Raw genomic sequence first — 9,900 nt, 5'->3', positions numbered from 1 at the left:
AATATTTTTATCCTTATGAACAAGAGTATAGTGATTGTTTCTACCATGGTGTACAGAATTTTTATCAAATTGCCATGGTCTACCAAGTAATAAGGAACATGCTTGCATAGGTACCACATCACAATCAACATAATCAGCATATGTAGAGATACTAAAATGCACACGAACAGTACGTGTTACCTTAACCTTGCCGCTGTTGTTGAACCATTGGATGTAGTAAGGATGTGGATGTGGTCTTGTGGTGAGAGAAAGCTTCTTGATAGAGGCAAAGGTGTCCCGTCTTTCGATGAGATAGTGGATTTCGCTTTGGTGGAAGTCGACTTTGACGATCCGACTACGAACGTGCGAGGACGTCGCGCCTTAGCAATCGCTAAACCAACTCCGAGAGGTTATTGACCACGCCGGAGCACGATCAACCTGACCACGAGGGTCTGTTTCCTGCGAGCAAACGAAGAACAAGCAAGAAACTGAGATTGCAATCTGGATATTGCGAATATAAGATGAAAGCTTTATTGATCAAGGTGGGGTTCTGTGACGCCTTTGTCTGGTCGTTGAACACAAACGAAGTACGCGAAGTTGCAGCTATGGCGAACTTTTAATCTAAACAAAACCCAAAGTCTAAACGATGCCCTAAGGGCTGTATATATGGAGGAAGGGGGGGGGGGAATTTCGTGGCCCTTGGTGGAGGGGTCCGAAATCAACCCTATCTCTTGTTTCCCCACACATACGGACTCTAAAAATAGCCTATACTTATGTATTTCGAAATTACATGGGCCTGGCCCAATAATAAGGTGACGCAGCACCTAAAATAGCCTCGGGACGAAATTTATGAAGTGGCGTCTTGTATATTTCGTCCAAGGCTTCATGCACCCATTATGGTGGCTTCAAAGTCCTGAAATCATCACTTGTAACTCCGTTCTTGTTTCCCTTGCGCATGCCATCATCTCCATGCTTGTTCTTGCTCCAATGTTCATCCTTCTCCAAGCTAGGCCCTTCATTTGTAAGCAAAACAAATGTATCCAATTTAGGCAGCATCATATTCTCATGAACAATAGAATCATTACCAAGAAACGAAAGTACCTGGTAATTTAGTTGGCGTGCACGAGCTCTAGTAATTGGTTCAGTATGTATAGCAGCAGGGGCTGTGGGTGTAACAATTGTATTGATGTCCTCATCATCTTTAGAAGAAAGTGAAGATGATTTTATGGATAGATTTTGGGGAGGATTAAACCGTGATATTCAAGAGATACTAATTCATGAAGAGTGTTATCCTATGGACCATTTGTTTCATCTTGCTTGCAAAGCTGAACAGGAAATAAAACGACGTGTTGGCCACGAGGAGAACAAGCGCACGGTGCACATTCCAAGAGTTGATATGATTGTTCCTTCAACTACTAGGCATACTATGACAACCACATCCGTTGTTGTCAGGACTACATCACCTCCACCATGTGACACATCGCCCCCGAGAGTGGCTACATCATCTGAGTTGATCATAAGAGGTAATGACAAAGGTACTGATCTTCCATCTCTACATGAGAATGATGAATGCCTTGTCAATTTGAATGCACCATCTGATGAGCTACCCACTACTTTGATCACACCACCTATTTTAGAGGACTACGTTGATAATTTGACTTTGCCATGTGATCAAACAACTGAAATACCAACAATTTTGAGTGCAACCATTGAATTAACTATTGATGCAAAAGAACCAATGTTTAATCATTTTGATATGACCTCTAATCTTGGTGATGATTCTGTGTTGAATGACTTATTGCATGTTTGCTTATTTAAGCATGTTGTAGCATGTAAATTTGATGCAAGTAAGGTTTATTCACCAATGTTGGGATGGTTTAATGATGAACATTGTCAATCTTTTGAAATGAATAAGAGCTTCACTTATATGTGCAAACTGAGTTGCAATATTTTCATGCCTTCTACTTCTTGTGCTAATTTTTTGGCTTTAGATTTTATGAAGTATGCAAGTTACTCATCTATTCATGTGTCATATATGCAAAAATCAAGGGAAGTAAAAATGGATGACATATACATATACAACATGTACACCTTGTCTCTTTTGTTAGCCACATTTCAGATTAAGCAACGCCGAGGACGGCTTTATTTTCAAGAAGGGGAGGATGATGAGGACATGACTACCTTGGATATGACCAAAAATATTGCATATATGCATATTTGTCAGGTGATTTCTAGTGCAAACTATTCAATAATCTATTTATGTTATCCAGAACAAAAATACTTCACACACTTTTGTGTTTTGTCTAATTGCAGGTGTATGGGACATTTGTACAATCCACATATGAAGATAAGGAAGAAAGAGATGTTTATTTGCTGTCCAAAAAGTTCTCTCACGTCACTTTTGGCCCAAGAGAAGATAGAGTCCAAGTCTCTCACGTTCTGGATTCAGATTCGGACTGCACAGACATACCTGACTCAAAACGCACACAAGTTTTTCATACGGACTCCGAATTTTTCATACGTTCACTTTCCAACCCAATTGGAATCACCTTCAAATTCGTCCGGAGCGTTGAGTTGTGGACAAAACAATCTGATGCTGCAGCAGAATCCGAGTCAAACTACAAGTCCAAAGGTGTTACATCACCTCCACTTGGGCCCATTGGCCTTGTACGACCTAGATTTAGTTTTAGGCTGCCTTGGGACGTCCTCCCACCTCCTTGGCCGCCACCCCTTGCTCCTATATAAGCAGATCCATCTAGTAGCTTTTCCTTGTGATTTGTTTAGTTAAAAGTTAGCCAGTGCAACTTCGTGTACTTCGTTTGTGTCCAACGACCAGACCAAGACCGCTTACGGATCCCCACCATTATCTATACTTCATATATATTCGCAATATTCAGATTGCTTTATCATATTCTTGCTCGTTCTTCGATTGCTTGCAGGAATAGACCTTCGTGGTCAGGTTGATCGTGCTCCAGCGTGGTCAATAACCTCTCGGAGTTGGTTTAGCGATTGCTAAGGCGCAACGTCGTGCACGTTTGTAGTCGGATCGTCAAAGTCGTCTCCACCAAATCGATAGTTATCATCTCATCGAAAGATCGGGACACCCTCGCCTCTATCACTTCTGCTGATAAGGCTGACGGAACGGAGGAGGAGGAGGCAACCAGAACTTTTGCTGCTTAGCTGCCACTTGAGTTGAACAAGAAGAAGGAGTTGCATCCTGACTCTCTTCTTGGAAGCATCACACTTGATCTGAGCGGCCTCTTGCTTTAGTGCCATGTGATACGTCTCCAACTGAAGGAAATATGCCCTAGAGGCAATAATAAAGTTATTATTTATTTCCTTATATCATGATAAATGTTTATTATTCATGCTAGAATTGTATTAACCGGAAACATAATACATGTGTGAATATATAGACAAATAGAGTGTCACTAGTATGCCTCTACTTGACTAGCTCGTTAATCGAAGATGGTTATGTTTCCTAACCATAGACATGAGTTGTCATTTGATTAACGGGATCATATCATTAGGAGAATGATATGATTGACATGACCCATTCCGTTAGCTTAGCACACGATCGTCTAGTATGTTGCTATTGCTTTCTTCATGACTTATACATGTTCCTATGACTAAGAGATTATGCAACTCCCGTTTACCGGAGGAACACTTTGTGTGCTACCAAACATCACAACGTAACTAGGTGATTATAAAGGTGCTCTACAGGTGTCTCCGAAGGTACTTGTTGGGTTGTCGTATTTTGAGATTAGGATTTGTCGCTCCGATTGTCGGAGGGGTATCTCTGGGCCCTCTCAGTAATGCACATCACTTAAGCCTTGCAAGCATTGCAACTAAGGATGATGTATTACGGAACGAGTAAAAGAGACTTGCCGGTAACGAGATTGAACTAGGTATTGAGATACCGACGATCGAGTCTCGGGCAAGTAACATACCGATGACAAAGGGAACAACGTATGTTCTTATGCAGTCTGACCGATAAAGATCTTCGTAGAATATGTAGGAGCCAATATGAGCATCCAGGTTCTACTATTGGTTATTGACAGGAGACGTGTCTCGATCATGTCTACATAGTTCTCGAACCCATAGGGTCCGCACGCTTAATGTTACGATGACAGTTTTATGTGTTTATGTGTTTTGATGTACCGAAGGTTGTTCGGAGTCCCGTATGTGATCACGGACATGACGAGGAGTCTCGAAATGGTCGAGACATGAAGATTGATATATTGGAAGCCTATGTTTGTGATAGAGGCAAATGTGTCCCGTCTTTCGATGAGATGATGGATATCGCTTTGGTGGCAGTCGACTTTGACGATCCGACTACGAACGTGCGATGACGTTGCGCCTTAGCAATCGCTAAACCAACTCCGAGAGGTTATTGACCACGCCGGAGCACGATCAACCTGACCACGAGGGTATGTTTCCTGCGAGCAAACGAAGAACAAGCAAGAAACTGAGATTGCAATCTGGATATTGCGAATATAAGATGAAAGCTTTATTGATCAAGGTGGGCTTCTGTGACGCCTTTGTCTGGTCGTTGAACACAAACAAAGTACGTGAAGTTGCAGCTATGGCGAACTTTTAATCTAAACAAAACCCAAAGTCTAAACGATGCCCTAAGGGCTGTATATATGGAGGAAGAGGGGGGAATTTCGTGACCCTTGGTGGAGGGGTCCGAAATCAACCCTATCTCTTGTTTCCCCACACATACGGACTCTAAAAATAGCCTATACTTATGTATTTCGAAATTACATGGGCCTGGCCCAATAATAAGGTGACGCAGCACCTATAATAGCCTCGGGACGAAATTTATGAAGTGGCATCTTGTATATTTCGTCCAAGGCTTCATGCACCCATTATGGTGGCTTCAAAGTCCTGAAATAATCACTTGTAACTCCGTTCTTGTTCCCCTTGCGCATGCTATCATCTCCATGCTTGTTCTTAATCCAATGTTCATCCTTCTCCAAGCTAGGCCCTTCATTTGTAAACAAAACAAATGTATCCAATTTAGGCAGCATCATATTCTCATGAACATTAGAATCATTACCAAGAAACGGAAGTACCTGGTAATTTAGTTGGCGTGCGCGAGCTCTAGTAATTGGTCCAGTATGTATAGCAGCAGGGGCTGTGGGTGTAACAATGGTATTGATGTCCTCATCATCCTCCCCTTCTTGAAATGAAGTCGTCCTCGACGGAAGCTCATCTTCCTCACCCAAATAAGGCTTCAAATCTGCAATGTTAAAAGTGGGACTAACCCCAAAATCTGCAGGCAGCTCAAGTTTATATGCATTATCATTTATTTTCTCTAACACCTTAAAGGGACCATCAGCACGTGGCATTAACTTTGATTTGCGCAAATCCGGAAATCTATCCTTACGCAAATGTAACCAAACAAGATCTCCAGGTGCAAACACAATATGTTTTCTACCCTTATCTCCAGCAAGTTTATATTTAGCATTCATACGCTCAATGTTTTCCTTAGTTAACTCATGCATTTTTAAAATCAATTCAGCACGTTGTTTAGCATCAAAATTAACCTTCTCCGAAGATGGAAGAGGCAACAAATCAATAGGTGCACGAGGTAGGAAACCATACACAACTTCAAAAGGGCACATCTTAGTAGTAGAATGCAATGAACGATTATAAGCAAATTCAATATGAGGCAAGCATTCCTCCCACATTTTCTTATTATTCTTCAAAACAGCCCTAAGCATAGTAGACAACGTTCTATTGACTACTTCAGTTTGTCCATCAGTTTGGGGGTGACAAGTAGTACTAAAAAGCAGTTTAGTCCCCAACTTAGCCCATAAACATCTCCAAAAGTGGCTAAGAAATTTAGTATCACGATTTGAAACAATAGTATTTGGCACACCATGCAAGCGAATAATTTCACGAAAAAACAAATCAGCAACATTAACAGCATCATCGCTTTTATGACATGGTATAAAGTGTGCCATTTTCGAGAATCTATCCATGACAACAAATATGCTATCCCTCCCCTTCTTTGTTCGAGGTAAACCTAAAACAAAGTCCATAGATATATCCTCCCAAGGAACACTAGGTACATGCAAAGGCATATATAAACCATGAGGATTGAGTCGTGACTTAGCTTTTTGACATGTAGTGCAGCGAGCAATAAAACGCTCAACATCCCGTCTCATCTTTGGCCAAAAGAAATGTGTAGCAAGTACGTCCTCCGTCTTCTTCACGCCAAAGTGTCCCATTAATCCTCCTCCATGCGCCTCCTACAACAACAAAAGACGAACGGAGCTAGCTGGAATGCATAGCTTGTTAGCACGAAACAAAAATCCATCGTTAACAACGAACTTGTTCCACATTCTTCCTTCTTTACAATTCTGCATTACATCTTTAAAATCAGCATCATGCACATATTGATCTTTGATGGTCTCCAAACCAAATATTTTGAAGTCAAGTTGTGAAAGCATAGTATAGCGGCGAGACAATGCATCAGCAATAACATTTTCTTTTCCCTTCTTGTGTTTAATGACATAAGGAAAAGTCTCAATGAATTCAACCCATTTAGCATGTCTACGATTCAGTTTAGCTTGACTTATAATATGTTTCAAAGATTCATGATCAGAATGTATAACAAATTCTTTGGGCCATAAATAATGTTGCCATGTTTCTAAAGTCCGAACAAGAGCATATAATTCTTTATCATAAGTAGAATAATTCAGACTAGGCCCACTCAATTTTTCAGAAAAGTATGCAACAGGTTTGCCATCTTGTAATAACACACCTCCTAATCCAATTCCACTAGCATCACATTCAAGCTCAAAAGTCTTATTAAAATCAGGAAGTTGGAGTAAAGGAGCATGTGTCAACTTATCTTTCAATACCGTGAAGGCTTCTTCCTGTCCGGTACCCCAAAGAAAAGGCACATCTTTCTTTGTAAGCTCATTGAGAGGTGCAGCAATGGTGCTGAAATCTCTCACAAAACGCCTATAGAATCCAGCGAGGCCAAGGAAACTCCTCACTTGTGTGACCGTTTTGGGCTGCGGCCAACTCTCAATAGCTTCAATCTTGGCTTTATCAACTTCAATTCCCTGTGGAGTAACAACATAGCCAAGAAAAGATACTCGATCGGTGCAAAAGGTGCACTTCCCAAGGTTACCAAACAAACGTGCATCACGTAGAGCAATAAGAACAGCACGTAAATGTTCCAAATGTTCTTCCAAAGATCTGCTATAAATCAATATGTCATCAAAGTAAACTACCAGAAATCGTCCAATGAAAGCACGTAAAACTTCGTTCATTAATCTCATGAAAGTACTAGGTGCATTAGTTAACCCAAAAGGCATGACTAACCACTCATATAATCCAAACTTAGTTTTAAATGCTGTTTTCCATTCATCTCCCAATTTCATACGAATTTGATGGTAGCCACTACGCAAATCAACTTTGGAGAATATTGTAGAGCCACTCAATTCATCAAGCATATCATCTAGCCTAGGAATAGGATGACGATAACGAATAGTAATATTATTAATGCCTCTACAATCAACACACATACGTGATGTACCATCCTTTTTCGGCACTAGAATAATAGGAACAGCACAAGGACTAAGGGATTCGCGTATATAACCTTTGTCGAGAAGCTCTTGTACTTGACGCATAATCTCCTTCGTCTCCTCTGGATTGGTACGGTATGGTGCACGGTTTGGCAGTGAAGCACCGGGATTAAGTCAATCTGATGCTCAATCCCTCGAATAGGCGGTAATCCCGGTGGCACGTCTTGTGGAAAAACGTCAGCGAACTCCTGCAAAATGTTAGTGACAGCAGGAGGCAAAGAGTGATAGAGGCAAAGGTGTCCCGTCTTTCGATGAGATGGTGGATTTCGCTTTGGTGGAAGTCGACTTTGACGATCCGACTACGAACGTGCGAGGACGTCGCGCCTTAGCAATCGCTAAACCAACTCCGAGAGGTTATTGACCACGCCTGATGAGGACATCAATACAATTGTTACACCCACAACCCCTGCTGCTATACATACTGGACCAATTACTAGAGCTCGTGCACGCCAACTAAATTACCAGGTACTTTCGTTTCTTGGTAATGATTCTAATGTTCATGAGAATATGATGCTGCCTAAATTGGATACATTTGTTTTGCTTACAAATGAAGGGCCTAGCTTGGAGAAGGATGAACATTGGAGCAAGAACAAGCATGGAGATGATGGCATGCGCAAGGGAAATAAGAACGGAGTTACAAGTGATGATTTCAGGACTTTGAAGCCACCATAATGGGTGCATGAAGCCTTGGACGAAATATACAAGATGCCACTTCATAAATTTCGTCCCGAGGCTATTTTAGGTGCTGCGTCACCTTATTATTGGGCCAGGCCCATGTAATTTCGAAATACATAAGTATAGGCTATTTTTAGAGTCCGTATGTGTGGGGAAACAAGAGATAGGGTTGATTTCGGACCCCTCCACCAAGGGCCACGAAATTCCCCCCCTCTTCCTCCATATATACAGCCCTTAGGGCATCGTTTAGACTTTGGGGTTTTGTTTAGATTGAAAGTTCGCCATAGCTGCAACTTCGCGTACTTCGTTTGTGTTCAACGACCAGACAAAGGCGTCACAGAACCCCACCTTGATCAATAAAGCTTTCATCTTATATTCGCAATATCCAGATTGCAATCTTAGTTTCTTGCTTGTTCTTCGTTTGCTCGCAGGAAACAGACCCTCGTGGTCAGGTTGATCGTGCTCCGGCGTGGTCAATAACCTCTCGGAGTTGGTTTAGCGATTGCTAAGGCGCGACGTCCTCGCACGTTCGTAGTCGGATCGTCAAAGTCGACTTCCACCAAAGCGATATCCATCATCTCATCGAAAGATCGGGACCCTCGCCTCTATCAGTTTTGGGCTGCGGCCAACTCTCAATAGCTTCAATCTTGGCTTTATCAACTTCAATTCCCTGTGGAGTAACAACATAGCCAAGAAAAGATACTCGGTCGGTGCAAAAGGTGCACTTCCCAAGGTTACCAAACAAACGTGCATCACGTAGAGCAATAAAAACAGCACGTAAATGTTCCAAATGTTCTTCCAAAGATCTGCTATAAATCAATATGTCATCAAAGTAAACTACCACAAATCGTCCAATGAAAGAACGTAAAACTTCGTTCATTAATCTCATGAAAGTACTAGGTGCATTAGTTAACCCAAAAGGCATGACTAACCACTCATATAATCCAAACTTAGTTTTAAATGCTGTTTTCCATTCATCTCCCAATTTCATACGAATTTGATGGTAGCCACTACGCAAATCAACTTTGGAGAATATTGTAGAGCCACTCAATTCATCAAGCATATCATCTAGCCTAGGAATAGGATGACGATAACGAATAGTAATATTATTAATGCCTCTACAATCAACACACATACGTGATGTACCATCCTTTTTCGGCACTAGAATAATAGGAACAGCACAAGGACTAAGGGATTCGCGTATATAACCTTTGTCGAGAAGCTCTTGTACTTGACGCATAATCTCCTTCGTCTCCTCTGGATTGGTACGGTATGGTGCATGGTTTGGCAGTGAAGCACCGGGAATTAAGTCAATCTGATGCTCAATCCCTCGAATAGGCGGTAATCCCGATGGCACGTCTTGTGGAAAAATGTCAGCGAACTCCTGCAAAATGTTAGTGACAGCAGGAGGCAAAGAGGAAGGCACGTCCTCGAATGAAAATAATGCCTCTTTGCACACAAAAGCATAGCAAACAGATTTGCTGAAATCTAGCTCATCAATATCAGATTTGGTGGCAAATAAACATGCACTTTTCAATTTAATTTCAGAAGCAACACTAGATGGTTTATTATTAGGCTTCATTTGTTGCTCAAATTCTTTTGCCACAATCTGATTTTCACTCTTATTCTTCTCCTGTTT

This window comes from Triticum aestivum, chromosome 2A (genome assembly GCF_018294505.1).
Source record: "Triticum aestivum cultivar Chinese Spring chromosome 2A, IWGSC CS RefSeq v2.1, whole genome shotgun sequence".
Taxonomy (NCBI): Eukaryota; Viridiplantae; Streptophyta; class Magnoliopsida; order Poales; family Poaceae; genus Triticum; species Triticum aestivum.
Note: the sequence above shows the minus strand (reverse complement) of the source record.